Here is a 26,571-nt window from a genome sequence, read left to right as displayed (position 1 = left end):
GTCTCTGGGATGTAGGAAAAAGATGAAGAGAACCCTCAGAGTCTGCTTCTCTGATGTGCTGGGGGCTGGCGGGGCTGTGCTGGGGGACACGAGGCTGCACTAGATGGTGGGCCAGGATGCCACAGTAGCAGTGGGAGGGCCAGAGAAGAGAGACTTGGTACAGCAGACAACAGACACAGACTCCACTGCAGCCCCAACCCCAGGTCAGTCCCACCAGGGACTCTGGCCCCATCCCACCTAGGCTACAGCTTCTATAGGTACCCATGTACAGAGTCCTTCTTTGTCAACAAAACAACATGGCATCACTTTCAAAATACAGTCAACAGTGGACACCCTTTTAGCAGGTTCTTCTCCTAGCTGTCTATTTCTTCCCAGTCACTTTTTCTGGACAATCATTCATCCCTTGACTGTCAGTGTCACCCAAGTCTCTGACCTGAACCCTCTTCTCAGTTAATATTCTATCACTTGGTGACCTCATCAGCTACCATCAGATTAATTATCATCTTTAACAGATGACTTCCTAATCTATAAAGCCAGCCTCAGTATCTTTCCTGAACCCAGATTCACAATACCAACTATCGACTGAACAATGGATGTCCCATGGGCATCTCAAACTCAACATGTCCAAAACAACTCATATTTCCCCAAAAAGACATCTTTTGTCCAAACTTCCCTATTTCAATTGAAGGCTCCATTATTATTTTAAATTAGATCTGTAATCTTTGCATTCTACTTGATTTTTCATGCTCTCTCAATCTAACTCAGCCTCAATCTCCAAAGAACTGCCAAATCTTAATGTTTCTACTCCCACAAAATCTCTTTAATCTATACTCCTTTCTCTCTAATCACAAGCCTACCTCTCTGGTTCTGAGCTGAAGAACATCTCACCTAGACTATTGAAATTACCTACAAATTGTTCCCTCTTAAGTCTTTTCCCTCTCTAATCCATTCAACACAATTTGCCACACTGATTTCTTAAAAGTGCAACTGATCTAGTCACTCCCCTAATTCAAATGCTGGTGTTTTCCTAGCACCTCTAGAATTAAACATAAGCACCTTTGTTTGGTTTTGAAAGAAAATCATAACCTGTTCCAACACACCTTCCCAATCTACTCATACATTATCTCTCATTTCACACTCTACAGGCCAGCCAAATGGGCTATTTCTCACTTATTTCCCTGCGCCTCTTGACACTGGACCTCAGTACTTGCTGCCCTCCATACCTGGAATGGATTCTTTCTTGGATTCTTAGACTCTCCTTCAAAGTTTGATACCATATTCAAGTGGGGCCTTTCTGATGCCCTCAGTAAATAGTGCTGGCTCCCATACATTTACTTTGCATAAACTTATTTACATATACTAGAATTCAAGCTCCTTGAGGGCAGGAACTGTATCAGTCTTATCTCTGTATTCCTAAAAATTATCATAGTAAATGATCATAATGTCAAGCAAATAGCAGGCACTTATAATGCTTACTGACTGATATATTTTGCTATCAACTGATGGCAAACAATATCTAAGGATAAAAATGGAGGAGAGGAGAGAGAAAGAGAATTGTGAGAGTGTACTTAGAAGGTGGTAACACCAAATCCAACATCAATCATTTATGTGTGTTGAGCATGGCTTGGAAGAAATTGTTGGTTATACACATCTTTTCAGGTATGTTCACACAGAAATAATGATCACTGTTATCATTATGTCCCTTGAATCATAAAGGACAGTAAGAACAGAGTAGGATAGCTGCTTTCATTTCTGTAGAACGCCATGAATTACTGCAGGAAAAATAAAATAGGTCCTTTGTACTTAAATAACTTCCAAAAATGAAAAATTTTGTATGTGAACATATGATGCATGGAATTTTTCATATCACTTTATAATGTCTGCTCCAGGGCAGAAGTAACCATATGTACGCTATTCAAAAAGCCCCTAAAATAATATGAACACTCAAGTGATAAACCACTATCACCTGAGGAAGTCAAACTCTTTGTACATAAGCCTTTTTTATTAAAAAAATGATCTTCAAAAGTGATGACAGAAATGTCCTAAAGAATTAACAATAAAAATGCTTGGACATGTCTGTTGAATATTCAATTTTAAAAAATATTCATTTAGTTCTATATGACAGTCACAGGGTGGGTGCTGTAGATACAAAGACCAAAATTAAACAGTTTATGTCCTTGAGGAGTTTACATTATCCTGGAAGAAACTATACACACACACACATACACATACACACACACAGATATGTAAGTACAATATATATATATATTTAATACAAATTAATTTTAGGCAAGAAAGCATTAGGGGCAGCTGGGTGGCTCAGTTGATTGAGAACCAGGCCTAGAGATGGGAGGTTCTAGGTTCAAATCTGGCCTCAGACACTTCCCTGCTTTGTGACCCTGGGCAAGTCACTTGACCCCCATTGTCTAGCCCTTACCACACTTCTGCCTTAGAGCCAATACACAGTATTGATTCTAAGATGAAAGGTAAGGGTTTAAGAAAAAAGAAAGCATTAGTACATGGGTAGAATGAAAGAAGACTTAAAGATAGGAGATGAAACATCTTGAACTAGGAACAAATAGGCTATTATATATGTAAAATGTACAGTGAATGAAGGAGTGATTTAATGATGTGTAAGAAGGAAAAAGTAAAAATCAATCAAACTGTAAAAGTTTTAAATGCCAAAAGACATTAGATTTGATCCTAGAGATAAGAGGGAAAGACCTCTGCAGTTGCTGATGAGAATATTATTTTGAGAAAAGCAATTAGGGCCTGACTTTGAGTGATGGTTTGATCAACAGAGAGTTGGGGAAGTATTTGAAAGATTTTGGAGAAAAAGAAATGACAAGATTTGGCAACTTTGAGTAAAAGCGAACAGTCAAGAATGACACCAAGGATTAACCATGATGACTGAAAAGATGGAAATGCCCAACATATTAATAGAGTTTAATTTAGTAAATTATTTTTTCTAGAGCAGTAAAATGAAAATTCCAAAAGTTAATGTACCTCCAAAAATTAACAATTACCCCCTAACTACAATTATGAAGCCACATGAAATCTAAATTCTGCTGCAATCCAATTCTTTGAGCCTGAAACTGAGCAGACAATCCTGAGGCCTTATTAAGTTCCTGTTAAGGTGGTCCTATTTTCTTATCCCACTTCTTGTAAGGAAATATGGCTTTATAGGAAAATAAAGAACATATATATATAGAAGTCTCTCGGTGATCGAGAATGACTATTGTCTTTGTGCAGTTTCATCTACGGTGTACCCTCATGTGGCTTTGGAGTCCAAAGGCTGAGGCGCAAATTTTGTGGCACATGGGGCATGGGACTCCAGTTGTTATGGGAAGTGCAGTTGTGGCCTGGTGTCGGCGTTCATGTGCAGCAGCAAGACGTCGATGTCACTCATCTTCAAAGGTGGTGGCGGCATGGTGAATGTGGGTTCGCCAGCTGCTTCTGTCAGAGGCAGTGAGTTCTAGTTGCTTTGGTGTGATGCCAGCCCACTTCAAGTTGGACTTTAGCTGATCCTTGAATCTTTTCCTTGGTCAGCCTTGTTTCCTGAGTTTCCTACAGTTCACCATAGAATACCTGTCTTGGTATTCGCTGTGGGTCCATGCGGATGACGTGTCCAGACCATCATAGCTGGGTTTTGAGGACCAGGACTTCGATGCTGGTGGAGTTGGCTCTGTCGAGGACTTCCTGGTTGGTGATTCAGTCCTGCCATCAGATCCTCATGATTGACTGGAGGGAGCGTTGGTGGAATTCTCCAGCTGTTTCATGTGCTTCCCGTACAGTGTCCATGTCTCACAGCCGTACAGGAACGAGCTGAGGACCACTGTGTTATATACACATTGAGCTTCGTCGCAGTGCTTACACCTCTGTGTTGGAGGACTTTGGAGCTCAGCCGCCCAAGTGCCTGGCTGGCTTTTTGGATCCTGGCATTGATCTCGTGGTCTAGAGATGCGTCGTTGGCGATGGTGCTGCCCAGGTACTTGAAAGTGTTGACGTTAGAAAGCTGCCTGCCATCGATTGTAATGCACGGCTGGTTCGTTGGCCTCCCTGGTGCAGGTTGTAACAGCACCTCTGTTTTGCTGAGGCTGATAGTCAGGCCAAACAGTTTTGTTGCGGTGGAGAACCTGTCCACAATGGTTTGGAGATGATTTTCTTGGAGGGCCATGAGAGCACAGTCATCTGCAAAGAGAGCTTCCAGGATGAGTCTCTCTGTTGTCTTTATTTCTGCAGTCAGGCGGCGAAGGTCAAATAGCGTCAAAAGGATTATCAAGTAAGGGATTATTGGTAGCCTTGGATAGAGCAGTGGGAGTCGGGAATCAGAGAGAGAGAGAGAGAGAGAGAGAGAGAGAGAGAGAGAGAGAGAGAGAGAGCGCGAAAGGGGAGAGAAGGGAATAGGGCTTAAATACCCCCTCTGTTTAGGCTGGGCCAAAAGGCCCAAGCCCTTAGATAGCTGGGGCAAAGAAAAGAGATCAGTCCCTATTACTCACGTGACCAAAATGGAGAAACAGTCTCAAAGGCCCCCACCTTCAGCTTCCTTCAGAGCAAGCTTCTCAGAGCAACCACCACCAATGGTCAATAAAGTAGAATAAAATTTTGTCATGCAGTAGAGAGTGCCAGACAGAATATATAACATGAAACTGTAATGGGTCCAGCTGAAAGAATAATAATTAATTTTTTAAGTGGCATTCAATAGATTGGGTATACCACTGAAAAGTACACATAGTGGAGTGATCTGGAGTTAAAGATTGGTAGGAAGAAAATGGTGGTGGGACAAGGAGTCAAGAGTGGAGAAGAGGGTACAGTTAAAAGGCTCAAAAATTGAAAGGAAGGAAAAGCATGCCAAAGCAGGGATGGAGGTAGAAGGATAAAAGATTGTGATCAAAGGGGAAATTTTTTTAGTTCAAAATCAACAAGGTGGTGTGATTATGAGTGATGGTGAGGCCTAGGGTATTATAATTCCTATGGATAACTAATGTAGAATAAAACTACATGTTATAGAAGCTGAGGAGATGGATGAATTAGAAGCCCATGGAATTTGAGGGGAAATCAGTAGGTAAATTTTTATATATGAAAGCAGGGGTACAGAGAACAAGATTGTGAATCAAGAATCAGAAATGTAAGAAAAGATATAAACTGATTTGGGACAGGTATATAATGGCAAAAAGAGATTATTAGACTGGATAATATGTTAATATGGCATGAACCAGAAAGGAGAGATTGATGAGTGATAGTGGTTGAAGAAAGGTCTGAAGTGGCAATGGAAATCAAGGAGTATATTACCAGCCAATCCTAGCCCAACCTGTAAAAGGACCATCCAACATCAAAGAAGGTAGACAGTGGTACACAGGTAGATGACAAAAACCAGGTTTCTACAAAAACAAAAAAATGGGAAAAGTATTAAAAAATGAAGGATTACAAGAATTTTGTTAATAATCGTGGTGGTGGTGGTAGTGGTGGGGTTTCATGGAAAGGGATCTTAGATGAGGAAGGGAGCTAAAGAATGGCAGTACTGAGCTAGATGGAGAAAATTTGTTGAGGGAAGGATAATTTCATTTTAGGAGATATCTACTTTGAATTTCTGGGATTAGTGGAGCAGGAGGTACAAAAATCTCCTGGCAACAGGTTCCAATTGTTTACCCTTTTACTTTGAAATTATGTTTAGAGACAGCACTGATAAAGTTGTATCTCTCCAAAATGAGGATGTTGAAGCTAGAAGTCTAGTTCCCCAAGGACTGGACTAAATGCAAACAGAGCACCATCTCAGTAGTTATATTCCGAGACAATAGGGAATGGGACACATCTAGAAGATATACTATACATTGAATATGCACCCACCTGAGTGTTGGCTCAGTAGTCTACAAAAGACTTCTTGAAATGCCAGGCTTTCCAAATCAAAACAAGGTTACCTGGAAGCCATGCCTTCTCAGTGGGTCACAGAGGAAACAAAGAGAGAGAAGCAATTGGGATGGTGGTAAGATTTCAGAAGGAAACACCTTATAAAAGGAGATGAAGTGATTGAGTATTTCTTGAAATTCTGGTGTCAGAAAACAAAGTCATTCAAATAAAGTGGGGCAGGAAGGAGGTGGAAGATTCATGGACCACAATCTTAGCCAGAATGAAATGCTAATGAGGTCTCCAAGTAAGAAGGAAAGAAGGCACTCTAAGACAGGGCCTTGAGAGATACCTATGGTTAAGATGGGGATGCTAATATAGAAAAAGAGATTGAAAAGATGCAGTCAGAAAGGTAAGAGAAGAACCAAAAGAGAGACAAGTCCCCAAAATCAATGGAATGAAGAATATCCAAAGGGAGGTAATTCAATAGTGTCAAAAGTGGTTGAGAGATCAAGAAAATGCAGTTCTAAGAAAAGGTCTTCAGATTTAGCAAATTAAGTAATCACTGGTCATTTTGATTAGAGAAGTTTTAGTCAAGAAGCATGGCATTTTTGTAAGCATGGAATGTATGTAAAAAGAATATTAGCCTAGGAGAGACTTGGGTAGAAGTTCTTCCTCTGCCTCTCACTAGCCACACGAGCAAGGCATTTAACCTCTCTAATTAGAAGCATCCTCTTCTTCAAAATGATTAGAATAATACCTTCAGTGCCTGCCTCACAAGTGTTGTTGTGTGGTACAAATCCAATAATATATGTAAAATGCTTTATTGACTTAAATATCAACTAAACTAAGTTTTTTCTTTAAATGTCAACTAAACAAAGTTACAACCAAAGTATTGAAGCAAAAACATCCATGAATTGAATTAGAGTTCGAAAGGAATTGAATATGTCACAGCATGAAAGGCGATCTTTAAAGCTTTGAACAAAAACAAAATTTCAGGGTATAGACCCACGCTATCATTGGTGTCAGGAACTCCTGGAGGAGAAACCCCTTTTAACCAATGCAGATAGGCAACTGTCTGGGGGATTATGTCTTCCAGAGAGGCCTTTGGTATTGATGTTAAATGACTAAGACAATGGTGGCCAACCAGTGTCACTCAGATACAGGACATGCATGACCTCAAAACTACTTAGCATCAATCTCTTCACTGCATCCCAATCTGGGCATTCCACAGCTATGCATGAGGCATAAATGCATATATTAAATACCATAGTAGGTCAAAATAATGCTCTTAACCCATTACATTATAAACTAATAATTCATGTTTGAAACCTCCTCAAGACACATTACTTTACATATTCATGCAAAAATTAATCTGTCCACTCACATGGCTATGAGAGATGCTCCTACAATTTAACTTGTCTTTTTTCAAACCCTTACCTTCCATCTTAGAATCAATACAGTGTTTTCGTTCCAAGGCAGAAGAGTGGTATGAGCTAGGCAATGAGGGTTAAGTGACTTGCCCAGGATCACACAGCTGGGAAGTGTCTGAGGCCACATTTGAACCTAGGACCTCAAATCTCTAGGCCTGGCTCCCAATTTTAACTTGTTGTTTTACTACCAGGAAGTCCTTGGCATACAGTATCAACTTGGAGATTTCACTGTGAAGTCCCTCTAGCACACAGGACACCACCAAATGTGTTGAACTGATTCTGTTCCATTTACAAAAATATTAATTAACATCTAGCATTGGCTGCTCATGGGATTATACTGCTTAAACTTATCTCCATGGATAAGAATTCATTTATGATAACTGTTTTCTATGCTTGGGGTAGTTCTCTATTCACTGAAAAACATTACTTTAAAATTAATAATTAATATTTGTTTAAGGTGTCGTCTTTATAAAATGTGGGAAAAAACTTTAAAAAATTATATCTACCCTACCTCCGAATCTTTATATCCTTTTTTTTCTTTTTTAAGTATAACTTCAACAAACACAAATATTTAAATACACAAAAGAACAAAAATGAGGCTTAAATATGTAATTGGTCATGGAATGAGAGAATTGACATTTATATAAAGATTTAAGATTTGCAATATGCTTTCCAAATATTGACACATTTAATCTTCACAGAAACCCTAGAAGTTAGGTGCTATTATTATTCACGTTGTACAGATGAGGAAACTGAGGCTGGCAATGACTTGCCCAGGGTCTTATAGCTAATAAGTACGGGAGGCCAAATTTAGATCTTCTTGACTCCAGGACTCTATTCACTGTGACAGCCAGTTGCCTCAGTTTTTAAAACAGGACCAAATTGAACAAGATAGTAACAAAATTATTGCTTATTTATGACCATTTGTGATTTTTTTTAAATTTCCATTCTGGACAGAGTCAAGATGGCGGCTTAGAGGTAGCAAAAATTCAGACCTCTGAAAACACTTCCTCACCAATCAAAAACACAATGCTTCCAGGGGACTGAAAACCAAATCTAACAAACAGGACAGAGCTGGGAACCCTCTTCCCACACCCAACTAAAAGGTACTCACCACAAAAAGCATGAATTCTAGCACACATGTGTTTAAGAGGAAGGAAGAAGAAAGGTGCCAGGACTCCTCCCCCACCTACAGCACTGAGCCTCCAGTGGCAACTATAATCTCTGGGCAGGCAAGGGCAATAGTCCAGAAGGAGAACCTTTCTGGCAAAGCTGTGCCAGCTTCAGGGCTTAGAACACAGGTGTCTTAGAGGCAGCTGGAGAAGAAGCTCAGAGCAGGCATTCCAATCATAGCCAAAATGCTCCATTTTACATCCCCCCCTTTTCTGGAGGTTTTATCCTCAGGGCACAGCCAGATTTGCAGATCAACACCTCTGCCTTGGCTCAATCTCATCAATAAGGGCAGATAAGAAGCCCTCATAGTGCAGAAAATCTCAAGCTCCAACAGCCCTCCCCCACAGACTGATCTGAGAGCCTCCCTGATTGAGCTCCAAGGGGAAAAGGCTGCAACAAACTACAGGCAACAGCCTTGACTACAGGGCAGGAAGTCCAGCTCCTTTTCAGATTCTGCTGTCAGCCAGGGAATATCAGACTGCCTGATCAAATGTCAGAACAGAGAAGAAGTCCCTTCAGGATAGAACAGCCCAAACTCACAGATCCAGCACAAAAATGAGAGGAGCAAGAATACAGGTAACTGCGGGGGGAGGGGGGGGGGAGAAGAAGGGGGAAATAGGAGTAAACAACAGAAAAAGAAAAAAGAAATTGCAATCAACAGATTCGATCCAGGCAATGACCAAAGAAAAAATGAAATACAGGGGGATCAAGAAACACCAAGCAAAATTACAGAAACTCCAGCAAATGGGACACAGGCATTGGAAGAAGTCATAATACAGTTCAAAAAACAATTAAGAGAGGCTGTAGACAACTGGGAAAAGAACTTAAAAAGCAAAATAAATCATCTGGAAACAGAAAATAGCATGTTGAAAACCAAAATTAATCAGCTTGAAAATGAGACAAAGGAGATGAAAGATGAAGCAAAGAAAATGAAAGATAATCTCCAAAGAAAATCAGACCAGAACGAAAAGGATGACCAAAAAGCCAGGGATGAAATTCAGTCTTTAAAAACCAGAATACAACAAATGGAAGCAAACAACTTCACAAGGCAGCAGAAAACTATAAAACAAAATCAAAAGAATGAAAACATTGAGGAAAATATGAAGCACTTCATTTATGAAATGGAATATTTAGAAAACGGGTCTAGGAAAGACAACTTGAGAATTATTGGTCTACCAGAAGATTATGACAAAAGAAAAATCCTGAACATCATTCTACAGGAAATTATCCAAGAACACTGCTCCAACATTCTAGAGCAAGAGGGAAAAGTGGAAATTAAAAGAATCCACAGATCACCTCCTGTACTTAATCCCCAACTGAACACCCAGGAATGCTGTAGACAAATTCAAGAACTACAAGACAAAGTTAAAAATATTACAAATTAGGGACTTCCAGTCAAGATGGCGGCTTAGAGAAAGCTAAAGTTCAGATCTCTGGAAACCCTTCCCTACCGAACTCAAACTATATGCTCCTAGGGCACCGAAATTCAAAACAAACAACAGCATAGACCCCAGGATTCCTCCTCCTGGACCTGGACCAAAAGATATGGTCCCCCAAAAGCCAGAACCCGAAATCACTTGGACCTAAGGGTAGGCAGAAGGAAGGTCCCAGGACCCATCCCCCCCAACACAGAGCTTTGAGTCTGAGGCAGCAGAGGGAACCTCAGAGCCTCAGGGCCGGCTATTCTGAAGGCCTCTTCCTGAAAACAACCTGACTCAGTTGTGGGGGCACCCAGACAGCAGGGAAACAGAGAGATACAGGGGAGCCTGTAACCTCCTGTCTGGATCCTTCCATCTGAGTCTCACGGAAGGTCCCTGCCTCAGGGCATACTCAGTTCAACCCAGCAAAAGCTAATCTTATCAGGAGCCCTCAGAGCGCCGGGAAGCCATGGCCCCTCCCCACTCAGAGTGTAGGCTCTTCTGGCCAGCAAAGGCATTAAAACACACCGCGGAGAGTGCCGAGCCATGCTCAAAGTGTAGAAATAAGGCAACGGAGAAGCATCGGGAGGGAACTGAGGAGGGCAGTAACACAGAAACACCAGCAATTCCTGGCCTCCCCTGGAAGACAGAACAGCTGAGGAGAACAGACAATCTGCCTAGGGCTAAAACCTCTGAAAACCAGACAGAGATAAGAAAAGCTAGTCCTCCCCACTCAGATAGAGATGGTAAATTCCACAGAAGCACAAAAGCCTCAAAATTCCAAGAAAAACAAGAAGAAGGGGGCGACTTTGGACACATTTTATGGAGCAAAAATACAAAATAAAGAGGAGATAGAAGAGGAAACACAAGCAAATGCTCCGAAAACTTCCAAAGGAAAAGGAAACTCTCCACAAACCGATGAAGAATTGGAATCTGAAAGGATCAAAAAGATGGAAGCCTTCTGGGAGGAAAAGTGGGAAATAATGCAAAAGAAATTCAAGCATCTACAAAACCAGTTTGACCAAACTGTAAAAGAAAACCAGGCTTTAAATCAGGAACTAATAAAGCAAAGCCAAAAGACCAAGAAATTAGAAGAGAACATAAAATATCTCACTGACAAAGTGACAGATTTGAAAGTTGAAAGATAGAAAGAGAAACCCCATTCAAAATTACCTTAGACAAAATAAAATACTTAGGAATCTACCTCCCGAGACAAACACAGGAACTATATGAACACAACTACAAAACACTCTCCACACAACTAAAACTAGACTTGAGCAATTGGAAAAACATTAACTGCTCATGGATAGGAAAAGCCAATGTAATAAGAATGACCATCCTACCCAAACTTATTTATCTATTTAGTGCCATACCCATGGAACTCCCCAAAAATTTCTTTACTGATTTAGAAAAAAACATAACAAAGTTCATTTGAAATAACAAAGGATCAAGGATATCCAGGGAAAAATGAAAAAAAAAACAGAAATGAGGGGGGCCTTGCAGACCCAGACCTCAAACTATATTACAAAGCAGCAGTCATCAAAACAATTTGGTACTGGCTAAGAGACAGAAAGGAGGATCAGTGGTATAGACTGGGGGCAAGGGACCTCAGCAAGACAGTATATGATAAACCCAAAGATCCCAGCTTTTGAGACAAAAATTCACTATTCAATAAAAACTGCTGGGAAAATTGGAAGACAGTGTGGGAGAGATTAGGAATTGATCAACACCTCACACCCTACACCAAGATAAATTCAAAATGGGTGAATGACTTAAACATAAAGAAGGAAACCATAAGTAAATTGGGTAAACACAGAATAGTATACATGTCAGACCTTTGGGAGGGGAAAGGCTTTAAAACCAAGCAAGACATAGAAAAAAATTACAAAATGTAAAATAAATAATTTTGACTACATCAAATTAAAAAGCTTTTGTACAAACAAAACCAAAGTAAATAAAATCAGAAGGGAAACAACAAATTGGGAAACAATCTTCATTAAAAACCTCTGACAAAGGTTTAATTACTCAAATTTATAAAGAGCTAAATCAATTGTACAAAAAATCAAGCCATTCCCCAATTGATAAATGGCCAAGGGACATGGATAGGCAGTTTTCAGATAAAGAAATCAAAACTATTAATAAGCACATGAAGAAGTGTTCTAAATCTCTTATAATCAGAGAGATGCAAATTAAAACAACTCTGAGGTATCACCTCACACCTAACAGATTGGCTAACGTGACAGCTATGGAAAGTAATGAATGCTGTAGGGGATGTGGCAAAGTAGGGACATTAATTCATTGCTGGTGGAGTTGTGAACTGATCCAACCATTCTGGAGGGCAATTTGGAACTATGCCCAAAGGGCGACAAAAGAACATCTACCCTTTGATCCAGCCATAGCACTGCTGGGTCTGTACCCCAAAGAGATAATGGACAAAAAGACTTGTACAAAAATATTCATAGCTGCGCTCTTTGTGGTGGCCAAAAATTGGAAAACAAGGGGAATCAATTGGGGAATGGCTGAACAAATTGTGGTATATGTTGGTGATGGAATATTATTGTGCAAAAAGGAATAATAAAGTGGAGGAATTCCATGGAGACTGGAACAACCTCCAGGAAGTGATGCAGAGGGAGAGGAACAGAACCAGGAGAGCACTGTACACAAAGACAAACACACTGTGGTATAATCGAACGTAATGGACTTCTCCATTAGTGGCAGTGTAATATCCCTGAACAATCTGCAGGGATCTAGGAGAAAAAACACTATCCATAAGCAGAGGACAAACTGTGGGAGTAGAAACACCGAGGAAAAGCAATTGCCTGACTACAGCGGTTGAGGGGACATGACAGAGGTGAGACTCTAAACGAACACTCTAATGCAAATATTAACAACATGGCAATGGGTTCAAATCAAGAACACATGTGATACCCAGTGGAATCACACATCGGCTACGGGGGGTGGGGGGGAGGAAAAGAAAACAATAATTGTCTTTAATGAATAATGCATGGAAATGAGCAAATAAAATACTATAAAATTTAAAAAAAAAACACTAGAAAGCATAGGAATAGAAGGGTCATTCCTAAAAATAATAAACAGTATCTATCTAAAACCATCAGCTAATATCATCTGCAATGGGGATAAACTAGATGCATTCCCAATAAGATCAAGAGTGAAACAAGGATGCCCATTATCACCTCTACTATTTGACATAGTACTAGAAACACTAGCAGTAGCAATTAGAGAAGAAAAAGAAATTGAAGGCATCAAAATAGGCAAGGAGGAGACCAAGTTATCACTCTTTGCAGATGACATGATGGTCTATTTAAAGGAGCAGAACCAGGAGAACATTGTACACAGAGACTAATACACTGAGGTATAATCGAACGTAATTGACTTCTCCATTAGTGGTGGCGTAATGTTCCTGAACAATCTGCAGGGATCTAGGAGAAAAAACACTATTCATAAGCAGAGGACAAACTGTGGGAGTAGAAACACTGAGGAAAAGCAACTGCCTGACTACAGCGGTTGAGGGGACATGACAGAGGAGAGACTCTAAATGAACACTCTAATGCAAATACTAACAACATGGCAATGGGTTAGAATCAAGAACACATGTGATACCCAGTGGAATCAGGCATCGGCTATGGGGGGTTGGGGAGGGGAGGAAAAGAAAATGATCATTGTCTTTAATGAATAATGCTTGGAAATTTTCAAATAAAATATTATAAAATTTAAAAAAATAAATATAATTTACCATACAGACAAAAAAAAAAAGAAAATGTGTTCTGCAAATCAGTTGCCTACGTCTATTAGAAGCAGGATTTGAATTTAGATTTTCCTGATTCTAAACCCAATTCTCTATCTCCTATGTTCTGCAGTCTCTCAGTGTATACGCCACATATATTACATGTTACATCACAGGACAGTTGTTGGCTAACAGACCTACCTAATCTGGATAAAGATATTCCACAAGGGCAGGTTGAAACATGTTGGATAAACAAGGCAGAATGTTTGCGAGGACAAACTCCAAGTCACTGTGGTCTCCATGAGGATTCTAAAATTCAGCTCTGATCTGAAGCTGGCTATACCCTTAGAGCAAGGGAACAGGAACCCAACAAATTTGTTAGTTAAGGACCATTTTTAAAAATGCTAAAATAAAATAAAATTCTCTGAACACACAACAAAAAAAATATTAAAAATTACTAAGAAGTCATTCAGATACCATGGAACTGCAGTTAGATAACACAGGATCTGGCTGCAGCTACACTGAAGGAATAAATGGCATGGAATATGATATTCTGGAAAGCTAGGGAACTAGGTCTACAACCAAGAACCAACTACCCAGCAAAACTTGCTAATGGCTATACTCTTGCAGGGGAAAGCATGGTCATTCAATAAAATAGAAGACTTCCAAGCATTCATAAAGAAAATACCAGACCTGAACAGAAAATCTGATGCCCAAACACAGAACTCAAGACAATCACCAAAAGGTAATTAAGAAAGGGGAAAAAAACAAAAAAAAAGCTTTTTTTAATGGACCCAATAAGTTAAAATGATTGGTATGCCTACAATAAAGGAGGATATTAGTAACTTAAAAATTGTTATCACCTGGGTAGCTAGAAGAATTATACATAGAGGGAACAGTGACAAACTGTATAGGATGAAATGCCAAGACATAAATATGAATATAGATATATATATGCATATATATATACATATATATTATATATAATGAGGTAAAAAGAGGTTAATACTAAGAGAAATGGGAAAAGAAAGAATAGGGTAAATTTATATGTCATAAAGCAGTGCATGTGGGAGTGGGGGATAACACCAATACACCAGAAGAGAAAAGAGGTTGGAGAAAGGAAATACTTAATTCTTATGTGCATTGAAATTGACTCAAAGAGGGAAAAATAATCAAATCCATTGGGGAAGAGAATTGATTTGCATCCTATAGAGAAGTGGAAGGGTAACAAATAGACTGGTGGGGAGGGAAGGAATACAAGGGAGGGAGAAGGTGGAGGGGGTAGTTTAAAAAGCTGTAAAGAAAATAAGAGGGGAATAAAACACTGGTGTAGAAGGAAATAGTGAAAGAAGAAAAAGCAGGACTAGGAGTAGAAATCAAAATGCTGGGAAATACACAGCTGGTAATCATAACTCTGAATGTGAATGGAATGAACTCACCCATAAAATACAAGCAAATAGCAGAGTGGATTAGAATCCAAAACCTTACCATATGCTATCTACAAGAAACATACATGAGAAAGGTAGACACACATAGGATAAAAGTAAGAGGATAAAGCCAAATCTATTGGGCATCAACTGAAAAAAAGAAGGCAGGAGTCTCAAGCATGATATCTGACAAAGGCAAAATAAAAATAGATCTAGTCAAAAGAGATAGGGAAGTTAATTGCTTCCTGCCTACATACAAGCCATTCCCCAATTGATAAATGGGCAAGGGACATGAACAGGCAATTTTCAGTTAAAGAAATCAAAACTATCAATAAGTACAAGAAAAAGTGTCCTAAATCTCTTATAATCAGAGAGATGAAAATCAAAACAACTCTGAGGTATCACCTCACACCTAGCAAACTGGCCAACATGACAGCAAAGGAAAGTAATGAATGCTGGAGGGGATGTGGCAAAGTAGGAACATTAATTCATTGCTGGTGGAGTTGTGAATTGATCCAACCATTCTGGAGGACAATTTGGAACTATACCCAAAGGGCGCTAAAAGACTGTCTGTCCTTTGATCCAGCCATAGCACTGCTGGGTTTGTACCCCAAAGAGATAAGAAGGAAAGAGACTTGTATAATAATATTCATAGCTACGCTCTTTGTAGTGACAAAAAAAAATGGAAAATGAGGGCATGCCCTTCAATTGGGGAATGGCTGAACAAATTGTGGTATATGTTGGTGATGGAATACTATTGTGCTCAAAGGAATAATAAAGTGGAGGAAATCCATGGGGACTGGAAAGACCTCCAGGAATTGATGCAGAATGAGAGGAGGAGAGCCAGGAGAACATTATACACAGAGACTGATACACTATGGTACAATCGAATGTCATGGACTTCTCCATTAGTGGCAATGCAGTGATCCTGAACAACATGGAGGGATTTAGGAGAAAGAACACTATCCACATTCAGAGGGAAAACCTGTGGGAGTAGAAACAAAGAAGAAAAACAACTGCTTCATTACATGGGTCAAAGGGGGATATGACTGGGGATATAGATTCTAAATGATCATCTTAGTGCCAACATCAACAACATGAAAATAGAATTTGATCAAGGACACATGTAAAACCCAGTGGAATTGAGCATTTGTGATGGGAAGAGGAAAGGGAAAGAATATGACTCTTGTAATCAAGGAATAATGTTCTAAACAGAATAATTAAATAAAATTTTCAAAAAATAAAAAATAAATAAAAAATAAAATTTCCCTTCTGTATTTTTTTCAGTTTTTATAGAAATTGTTTTCTTGTGCTTTTATTTTTCTATCACTACTAGAACCCATCAACACCCACTTTCCTCTCCCTTATAGCAAACATGAAATAGAACAGAACAACACATGGGTCATGTCTAGTTTTGTGTCTCTTCCATCACCTTTGCCAAGCAGTAGAAGGCTCATGTGACCATCACGATTTTTAAGTCATGATTGGTCCCTGCTCTGATAGTATACTCCCATTTCACCTCTACCTCTTCAAACACGTTGGTTCCTTCAAAACTTTGCTCAAGTCTTTCTTCATTCTCCCAATCTGCTAACATCGTCTTTGACATAAATTTTCCTTGTATTTATTTGGGATTATAAATTTGATATGAGTAGACAGAGTCATATCAAAGCTTTATTGAAAGGCAAACTGTCCAGGACTAAGTAATTGATAGTCTGATTATAGTCTTTCCTACTCATACCATATCCGGAATACTATGTACAAATCTAGGCTTAATACTTTAGGAAAGACCTTGGCAAGTCAGAAAATATCCAAATAGTACAGAGTCTAAAGATCATGTCACATGAGAATTGGCTGAAGCTACTGAGGATGTTTAACATAGAGAAAGAGAAGGTCTATGAGGAATGATATCTGTCTTCAAATATTTCAAGTACTGGCACATGGAGGAGGATTTGATTTGTTCTATTTGATCCCAGAAATAGGAGCAATGGGTAGAAGACCCAAAAAAACAAATTTTGACTTGATATAAACAACAATCTCCTAACCATTAGAACTCCTCAAAAGTTGAATGGGCAGCTTCAGGAGAGAGTAAGAGCCCCACCCCCCTACAACTCCATTGAGGTCTTCAAGGAAAGGCTGGATTGAATATTTATCTTATATGTTATAGAGGGGATTTTTGTTAAGGTATAGGTTAGGTCATAGAAGAAGCTAGGTTGCACAGCAAAGAGAATGCCAAATGTGGAGTCAGGAAGACCCAAGTTCTAATCCCACCTCATACCGTACCCATGCCACTTTTGGCAAGTCACTTAACCTTGTTTGCCTCAGTTTCCTCATGTGTAAAAATGAGTTGGAGAAGGAAATGGCAAACCCTCTAGTGCCTTTGCTAAGAAATCCCAAAATGGGGCCAATAAGAGTTGGAAACAACTGAGAAACAATTGAGCAACAATAACATGGGTTAGACCTGATATCTCAAGAGTCCCTTCTAAGTCAGATTCTGAAATTCTAAGGAAAGAATAGGTGACCTTACCATATTTGATTCAGTAGGTCCTAGAAGTTTTTGGGTACCAGTGACATGAAGGAAGTCTGGCAGTGGTATGCAGGGAAATTTGCAGTAGGATCTAGAAGTCCAGCTTAAGAAATGATTACAGTTCAGTTCACAGGCAATTTGATCAGGAACTTGAAATAAGGCGGTTAAAAGAGAACTAAAAGTCCTAATATAAATAACATTTTAAATAAGGAAACATCAGAATCTAAAGACAAATAAAATATGATTAACAAAATGAGAAACAAAGATGACTTTGTGGTTCTGAAGGAGATTGGAACAGCTGTACCACTGCCAGCTGTAGGTGGTGTCCCTGTGAGGCAGAACACTTTTACAGCAAGTCTAAGCCAGAATTACTGAAGTGAAAAACCAAAGGGACCTGGGAAGTCATTGTAGGTGATGACATTTTCTGGGCCACAATGGTGGAAATTAATTTGGATTAATAGTGGAACATTTATGAGAATACCTACAATAACTTTAGGAGCTGTTACTTTCTACTCAAATGTACACAATCCAGGTTGTAGTCTTCCCCCACAAAATTTGCTGGTTTATATAGGTGCTCTTACACTCAAGAGTTCTCTCAGTATAACCTTTTATGGTTTCTGAACTCACATAAAAGAGCTATCATCAACACAAAGTTAAGAGACATAGATTATACCAAAAGAGAAAATGTTTTAGAAAGTCAAAGTGAGAGTGAGATTGGTAAATTCTAAAATGCAAATTCATTTTAACAGGTAGGGAGGAAATAGGAAGCTACAAATGGATAGGTCTGAGAATTATTTGTGGGTTTCCATTATGAATGAAATGTAATCAGCAATAGCAATAATTAGGAATTACTTGCAAATGTATAGGTCTTTTTGTCTCTTATTTTAGATGTTTTACTATCCTTAAGAGATAAGAGTCATGGATGAAGGAAGAGGCTTAATCCCAAATTTTTATCCCCCTAACTTACAACACTCAAGTGTTGGTGCTTCCCCAGTCTCTATTTCATTCACTCAAAGATGTTTTCCAAACCTGTCAGGAGCTTTGAAGGGTTGTGGAAATGAGGAGAGGATTTCTGTTGGAAAACAAGGTTGGTATTTTTTATAAGAGAAGCAAATACTGGGGATCTGCTAGTGGAGTGGGGATAAACACTTTTCTTCACTTAGAAATAAGCTAGTTAAGTAAATAATAAAAAAAAAAATCACCTTTTTATTCCTAAGACATGAAAGAAAGAAATCAATTTTATTACATAATAATAAAAACTCTAACTTTTTAATGACTTGTTTATGTTTTCTAGATGTACTTTTTATTTTAAAATAAATGCAGGACTTGAGATCAATAGACCCGAATTCAAATCCTGCATCAGGTTGTACTAGCTGGGAGACCTTATCTAGGTCCCTTAACTCTCTGATCCAATTTCCTTCTCAGGGATATGAGACACACCTAATCCTAGGGATTTTGTGACAATCAAAAGGGACTATATATAAAGGTCTTTGCAAACCCCAAAGGACCATAGAAATGGTAGTTATGCAGAGGTAGAGAGGGCTCTAAGGCAGGAAGTTATTAGTAGAGTTGGTTTTCAAGTTTTTTCAACTCTGTAACAGAGTGGTCATGATTTCTACTATTCTCATACATCCAACCCAAAAAAGTAAAATTATAAGAGCAAATATTCCTCAGTGTGGCACAGCCTAACTTTCGTTTAGAACAATAAAACTAGAATGATTCCTGAAGAGGGTTCCCAAACTGTTCTTTTTTTAAAAAAATAATATTTTATTTGATTGTTTCCAAGCATTATTCATTAAAAACAAAGATCATTTTCTTTTCCTCCTCCCCACCCCCCATAGAGTAATTGAGTAATTAAACCTTTTTCAGAGGTTTCTATGAAGATTGTTTCCCAATTTGTTGTTTCCCTTCTGATTTTAGTTACATTGGTTTTATTTGTACAAAAGCCTTTTAATTTGATGTAGTCAAAATTATTTATTATACATTTTGTGATTCTTTCTATATCTTGCTTGGTTTTAAAGCCTTTCCCCTCCCAAAGGTCTGACATGTATACTATTCTGTGTTTACCCAATTTACTTATGGTTTCCTTCTTTATCTTTAAGTCACTCACCCATTTTGAATTTATCTTGGTGTAGGGTGTGAGGTGTTGATCTATTCCTAGTCTCTCCCACACTGTCTTCCAATTTTCCCAGCAGTTTTTATCAAATAGTGGATTTTTGTCCCAAAAGCTGGGATCTTTGGGTTTATCATATACTGTCTTGCTGAGGTCCCTTGCCGCCAGTCTATTCCACTGATCTTCCTTTCTGTTTCTTAGCCAGTACCAAATTGTTTTGATGACTGCTGCTTTGTAATATAGTTTTAGGTCAGGGACTGCAAGGCCCCCATCATATGTGTTTTTTTTCATTATTTCCCTGGATATCCTTGATCTTTTGTTCCTCCAAATGAACTTTGTTATGGTTTTTTCTAAATCAGTGAAGAAGTATTTTGGTAGTTCAATGGGTATGGCACTAAATAGATAAATAAGTTTGGGTAGGATGGTCATTTTTATTATATTGGCTCATCCTATCCATGAGCAGTTAATGTTTTTCCATTTGTTCAAGTCTAGTTTTAGTTGTGTAGCGAGTGTTTTGTAGTTGTGTTCATATAGTTCCTGTGTTTGTCTTGGCAGATAGATTCCTAGGTATTTTATTTTGTCTAAGGTGATTTTGAATGGGATTTCTCTTTCTAGTTTTTGCTGCTGAGCTGTGTTGGAGATATATAGAAATGCTGATGACTTATGTGGGTTTATTTTGTATCCTGCAACTTTGCTAAAGTTGTTGATGATTTCAATTAGCTTTTTGGTTGAATCTCTAGGATTCTTTAAGTAGACCATCATGTCATCCGCAAAGAGTGATAACTTGGTCTCCTCCTTGCCTATTTTGATGCCTTCAATTTCTTTTTCTTCTCTAATTGCTACTGCTAGTGTTTCTAGTACAATGTCAAATAGTAGAAGTGATAATGGGCATCCTTGTTTCACTCCTGATCTTATTGGGAATGCATCTAGTTTATCCCCATTGCAGATGATATTAACTGATGGTTTTAGATATATACTGTTTATTATTTTTAGGAACGACCCTTCTACGTTTTCTAGTGTTTTTAATAGGAATGGGTGTTGTATTTTATCAAAGGCTTTTTCTGAATCTATTGATATAATCATGTGATTCTTGTTGGTTTGTTTGTTGATGTGGTCAATTATGTGGATGGTTTTCCCAATATTGAACCAGCCCTGCATCCCTGGTATAAATCCTACTTGATCATGGTGGATGACCCTTCTGATCACTTGCTGGAGTCTTTTTGCTAGTATCCTATTTAAGATTTTTGCATCTATATTCATTAGGGAGATTGGCCTATAGTTTTCTTTCTCTGTTTTTGACCTGCCTGGTTTTGGAATCAGTACCATGTTTGTGTCATAAAAGGTGTTTGGTAGAACTCCCTCTTTGCTTATTATGTCAAATTTTTGTATAGTATTGGGATTAACTGTTCTCTGAATGTTTGATAGAATTCACTGGTGAATCCATCAGGTCCTGGGGATTTTTTCTTAGGAAGTTCTTTGATGGCTTGTTGGATTTCATTTTCTGATGTGGGATTATTTAAGAATTCTATTTCCTCTTCTGTTAGTCTAGGCAGTTTGTATTTTTGTATATATTCATCCATTTCTCCTAAATTGGTGTATTTATTGCCATATAATTGAGCAAAGTAATTTCTAATGGTTGCCTTAATTTCCTCTTCATCGGAGGTGCTGTCCCCCTTTTCATCTTTGATGCTGTTAATTTGCTTTTCTTCCTTCCTTTTTTAAATTAAATTGACCAGTACTTTGTCTATTTTGTTTGTTTTTTTCAAAGTACCAGGTTCTTGTCTTATTTATTAAATCAATAGTTCTATCACTTTCGATTTTATTAATCTCTCCCTTAATTTTTAGGATTTCTAGTCTGGTTTTCTGCTGGGGGGTTTTAATTTGATCGCTTTCGAGTTTTTTTATTTGATTTTCCAATTGATTGATCTCTGCTCTCCCTAGTTTGTTGATATATGCACTCTGGGATATGAATTTACCTCTGATTACCACTTTGGCTGGATCCCAAAAGGTTTGAAAGGATGTCTCGCCATTGTCATTTTCCTCGATGAAATTATTAATTGTTTCTATGATTTCTTCTCTAACTAAATGATTTTGGAGTATCATATTGTTCAATTTCCAATTAGTTTTTTATTTGGTTTTCCATGTAACATTACTGATCATTATTTTTATTGCCTTGTGATCTGAGAAGGCTGCATTCATTATTTCTGCTTTTCTGCATTTGTGTGCCATGTTTCTGCGTCCTAATGTATGGTCAATCTTTGTGAATGTGCCATGTGGTGCTGAGAAGAAGCTGTATTCCTTTTTATCTCTATTTATTTTTCTCCATATGTCTATTAATTCTAATTTTTCTAAGATTTCATTAACTTCTTTCAACTCTTTCTTATTTATTTTTTGTTTGATTTATCTAAATTTGATAATGGTTGGTTCAAGATCCCACTAATATGGTTTTACTGTCTATTTCTTCCTTCAATTCTCCTAGTTTCTCCATTAGAAATTTGGGTGCTATATTATTTGGTGCATACATGTTGATTAGTGATATTTCCTCATTATCTAAAGTCCCTTTTAACAAAATATAATTACCTTCCCTATCCCTTTTGATCAGGTCTATTTTTGCTTTGGCTTTATCAGATATCATGAATGCAACTCCTGCCTTCTTTCTGTTAGTTGAGGCCCAGAAGGTCTTACTCCATCCTTTAATTCTGACCTTGTGGGTGTCAACCCGCCTCATGTGTGTTTCTTGAAGACAACATATGGTAGGGTTTTGGATTCTAATCCATTCTGCTATTCGTCTACATTTTATGGGTGAGTTCATCCCATTCACGTTCAAAGTTATGACTGTCACTTGTGGACTCCCTGGCATTTTGATATCCCTCCCTAATTCTAACCTTTCTTCTTCAGCTCTACCTTTTAGTCCAGTGATTTACTTTAAATCAGTCCCCCTTGTCCCCTCCCTTGATATGTTTCCCTTTCTAGTCCCTCCCTTTTTGTTCCCTCCCCTCCCCCCTCTCTTTCCCTCCCCTTTTGTTTTCCCTCTCCCCCTCCACCTCTTGGTTTTCCCTTCTCCCTACCCTTGTTGGTTAAGATAGAATTCAAGATCCCAATGGATCTGGATGTTCTTCCCTCTCAGAGTTGATTTCCCTGAGAGTAAGGTTTAAGTAAAAACTCTCTTCCTCTCCTTCTTATAGGAGTTTTCTTCCCCTCCCCTTCCCGTGTGAATCTTTGTGTGAGAACGATTATTCTATTTGGTCTTTCTTTTCCCCCTATTTACACATTACATTTTCCCCACATGTTAATAAACATAGATTGATATAAATGTAGTCCTTATAGAAGAGAGTTTGATTAAAAGAAGAAGATAACATTTTCCTCCTTTTCCCTTTACTTCATATTTACCTTTTCAGGTATTCCATGCTCTTTGATTTTCGATATCGAACTTTCCACAGAGCTCTGGTCTTTTCATTGCAAAAAGTTGGAAATCTTCTATTTTGTTGAATGCCCATACTTTCCCTTGGAAGTATATAGTCAGTTTTAATGGATAGCTGATACTTGGTTGAAGACCCAGCTTTCTTGCCTTTCTGAAGATCATGTTCCATGACTTACGATCATTTAAAGTAGAACATGCAAGGTCTTGTGTGACCCTGATTGGCATTCCTTTATATCTAAATTGTCTTTTTCTGGCTTCTTGCAGGATTTTTTCTTTTGTTTGAGAGCTTTGGAATTTGGCAATTACATTCCTGGGAGTTGTCTTTTGGGGGTTTAGTGTAGAGGTTTAGTGTGAGCTCTGTCAGTGGCTGTATTGCCCCCTTGTTCTAGAATCTCTGGGCAATTTTCTTTGATTATCTCTTGTATTGCGATGTCGAGTTTGCTGTTTATTTCTGGCTTTTCTGGAAGTCCAATTATTCTTAAATTATCTCTTCTCCCTCTATTTTCCAAATCTGTCACTTTGTCAGTGAGATATTTTATGTTCTCTTCTAATTTCTTGGTCTTTTGGCTTTGCTTTATTAGTTCCTGATTTAAAGCCTGGTTTTCTTTTACAGTTTGGTCAAACTGGTTTTGTACATGCGTGAATTTCTTTTGCATTATTTCCCACTTTTCCTCCCAGAAGGTTTCCATCTTTTTGATCATTTCAGATTCAAATTCTTCATGGGTTTGTGGAGAGTTTCCATTTCCTTTGGAAGGTTTCAGAGCATTTGCTTGTGTTTCCTCTTCTATCTCCTCTGTGTTTTGCATTTTTGCTCCATAAAATGTGTCCAAATCGCCCCCCTTCTTCTTGCTTTTTTTTAAATTTTGAGACTTTTGTGCTTCTGTGGAGTTTGCCATCTCTATCTGAGTGGGGGGGATTAGCTTTTCTTATCTCTGTCTGGTGTTCAGAGGTTTTAGCCCTAGGCAGATTGTCCGTTCTATGCAGTTGTTGTTCTGTCTTCCCGGGAAGTCAGGAGTTGCTGCTGTGTCCCTGTTACTGACCTCCTCTCCTCGGCACCCTCCTGATGCTTCTCCATTGCCTTACTTCCACGCTCTAAGCCTAGCTTGGCCCTTGTTCCTGTGCTTTAGCCGGCCAGGGCCTGCACTCTGCCTGGGGAGGTGCCGCAGCTTCCAGGAGCTCTGAGGGCTCCTAATGAGATTAGCTTTCCATGGGTTGAATTTAGTATGCCTTGGGGCAGGGACTTTTTTCGTGAGACTGGGATGGAAGTATCCAGCCAGGGGATTACAAGATCCCCCCTCTCTCCCTGTTTCCCTGCTGTCTGGGTGCCCCCTCGACTGGGTTAGGTTGTTTTCAGGATGTGGCCTTCAGAATAGCCAGCTCCCGAGGCCCTTTTGCCAGTCCTGAGGGTTGCTATTGTTTCAGAAGACCCTGCTCTCTGAGGGGGAGGGGCCTTGGCTTCCTGGAGCTCTGGGCTCCTGATAAGAAGATTAGCTTTCCCTAGGTTGAATTGACTGTGCCCTGAGGCAGGGATCTGAGACTTGGATGGAGGGATCCAGCCAGGGGGTTATAAGCCCCCTCTCTCTGTTTCCCTGCTGTCTGGGTGCCCCCTCAACTGCGTCAGGTTGTTTTCAGGAAGAGGCCTACAGAATAGCAGGCCCTGGGATCCTTTTGCCAGCCCTGGGGGTTACTGTTGTTTCCAAAAACCCTGCTCTCTGAGGGGGAGGGGCCATGGCTTCCCTGGGCTCAGGGCTAGGGCTCCTGATAAGAAGATTAGCTTTCCCTGGGTTGAACTCAGATTCTGATGAAAGGTTCCAGCCAGGGGTTTATGAGCTACCCCGTCTTTGTTTCCCTGCTGTCTGGGTGTCCCCGCGACTGGGTCAGGTTGTTTTCAGGGTGTGGCCTTCAGAATAGCTAGTCGTGGGGTCCTTTTGCCAGCCCTGCCGGTTATTGTTGTTTCCAAAGACCCTGCTCTCTGAGGGGGAGGGGCCACGGCTTCCTGGAGCTCTGGGGGAGGGCTCCTGATAAGAAGATTAGCTTTCCCTGGGTTGAATTGAGTGTGCCCTGAGGCAGGGACCTGAGACTTGGATGGAGGGCTCCTCCCAGGAGGTTACGAACTCCCCCATCCCTCTCTGTTTCCCTGCTGTCTGCGTGCCCCCTCGAATGGGTCAGGTTGTTTTCAGGAAGAGGCCTTCAGAATAGCAGGCCGTGGGGCTCTGAGGTTGCCTCTGCTGCCTCGGACTCTGACTCGGCACTCTGGGTTGGGGGGGATGGGTCCTAGGACCTTCCTTCTGCCTACCCCTTAGGTCCGAGTGGTCTTGGGTTCTGGCTTTTGTGGGGGGCCGTACCTTTTGATCCAGGTCCAGGTCCAGGAGGAGGACTCCCGGGGTCTATGCTGTTGATCATTTTGAATTTCGGTGCCCTAGGAGCATTCAGTTTGAGATCGGTAAGGAAGGGTTTCAGGAGATCTGAACTTTAGCTTTCTCTAAGCCACCATCTTGACCGGAGTTCCCAAACTGTTCTTAAGGCTACAGATATAATTAGAAATATTTTGGTTTCTATTTTTACGAAGTTTTATATTGTACATTACATGTCATTGCAACTGTGATATAATCAGGTAAAATTCACTGTACCAACTTAACTACCACACCAGTGTAAAAATTAAATCTCTAATAAAAATATTATATTTTAAGAGATTTATTAATGATCATTAGAAATCAAGGAATAAAGAAGATACAAAATAAAGACCACGTGACCATGGCTGATCAGCCAGTTCAAATACCTGTCTTACCACCACCAAGCTCGGGACAGGACCAAATGCCTTGATATACTTGGAATATGACACAACTCTTTGATGCCATTAACCACAAAAGAAAGATGCTTAAACCAATATTACTCTAATTAACTGGCAAGAATGATTCAAGTTTTGCTGAAAGATATGACTAACTGTGGACTCAAGTTCAACTTTGCCCTGGTGACATCAAATCACATTACAGCTAAATTAACAGTTGTGAAAATTTTTGGCCTAGTAGCCTCCATCCTACATAGCCTTTAAATGTAATTTCAGTTCCTATCGAGGCAGGAATCAGCCATTATAACTTTTTATACAGCTGCAAAACAATAGGACCAGTGAATAGCTGAACTTTTGACAGCACTATTCATGATGATTTATGAGTTTGTATATAATTTGATTATTCTATTAATTCTGCTGATTATTGTTTCAGCTAATGCAGTGAAGGTCACGTCCAAAATAAATCTTCATTACATTTCACAGAAAGTAACTGCCTCCAAGTAGTTGTTTTCTTTAATTAAACACTAATGTAACAAGAAAGAAAATAGGCTTCAGGGTTGATGCATCTGTTGCTACAAGAGAAATATACTGCACTGATATAAAACAGCCAATGCTAACATAAAAGCACAAAGAGCTTCTCTTCCTCAACCTTGCTGTTCAACAACAAACTGCTTCGCAAATACAT

General features: G+C 39.3%; 1 protein-coding gene across 9 annotated transcripts in view; it reads right to left on the bottom strand.

Moving 5' to 3' along the window:
• Positions 1-26,571, bottom strand: part of CHM (CHM Rab escort protein) — a 555,159-nt gene that overhangs the window by 368,641 nt on the left and 159,947 nt on the right. The gene's annotated exons all lie outside the window — the stretch shown is intronic.

Source organism: Monodelphis domestica, chromosome X (genome assembly GCF_027887165.1).
Source record: "Monodelphis domestica isolate mMonDom1 chromosome X, mMonDom1.pri, whole genome shotgun sequence".
Classification (NCBI taxonomy): domain Eukaryota; kingdom Metazoa; phylum Chordata; class Mammalia; order Didelphimorphia; family Didelphidae; genus Monodelphis; species Monodelphis domestica.
Note: the sequence above shows the minus strand (reverse complement) of the source record. Positions and strands in the feature narration are given on the sequence as shown.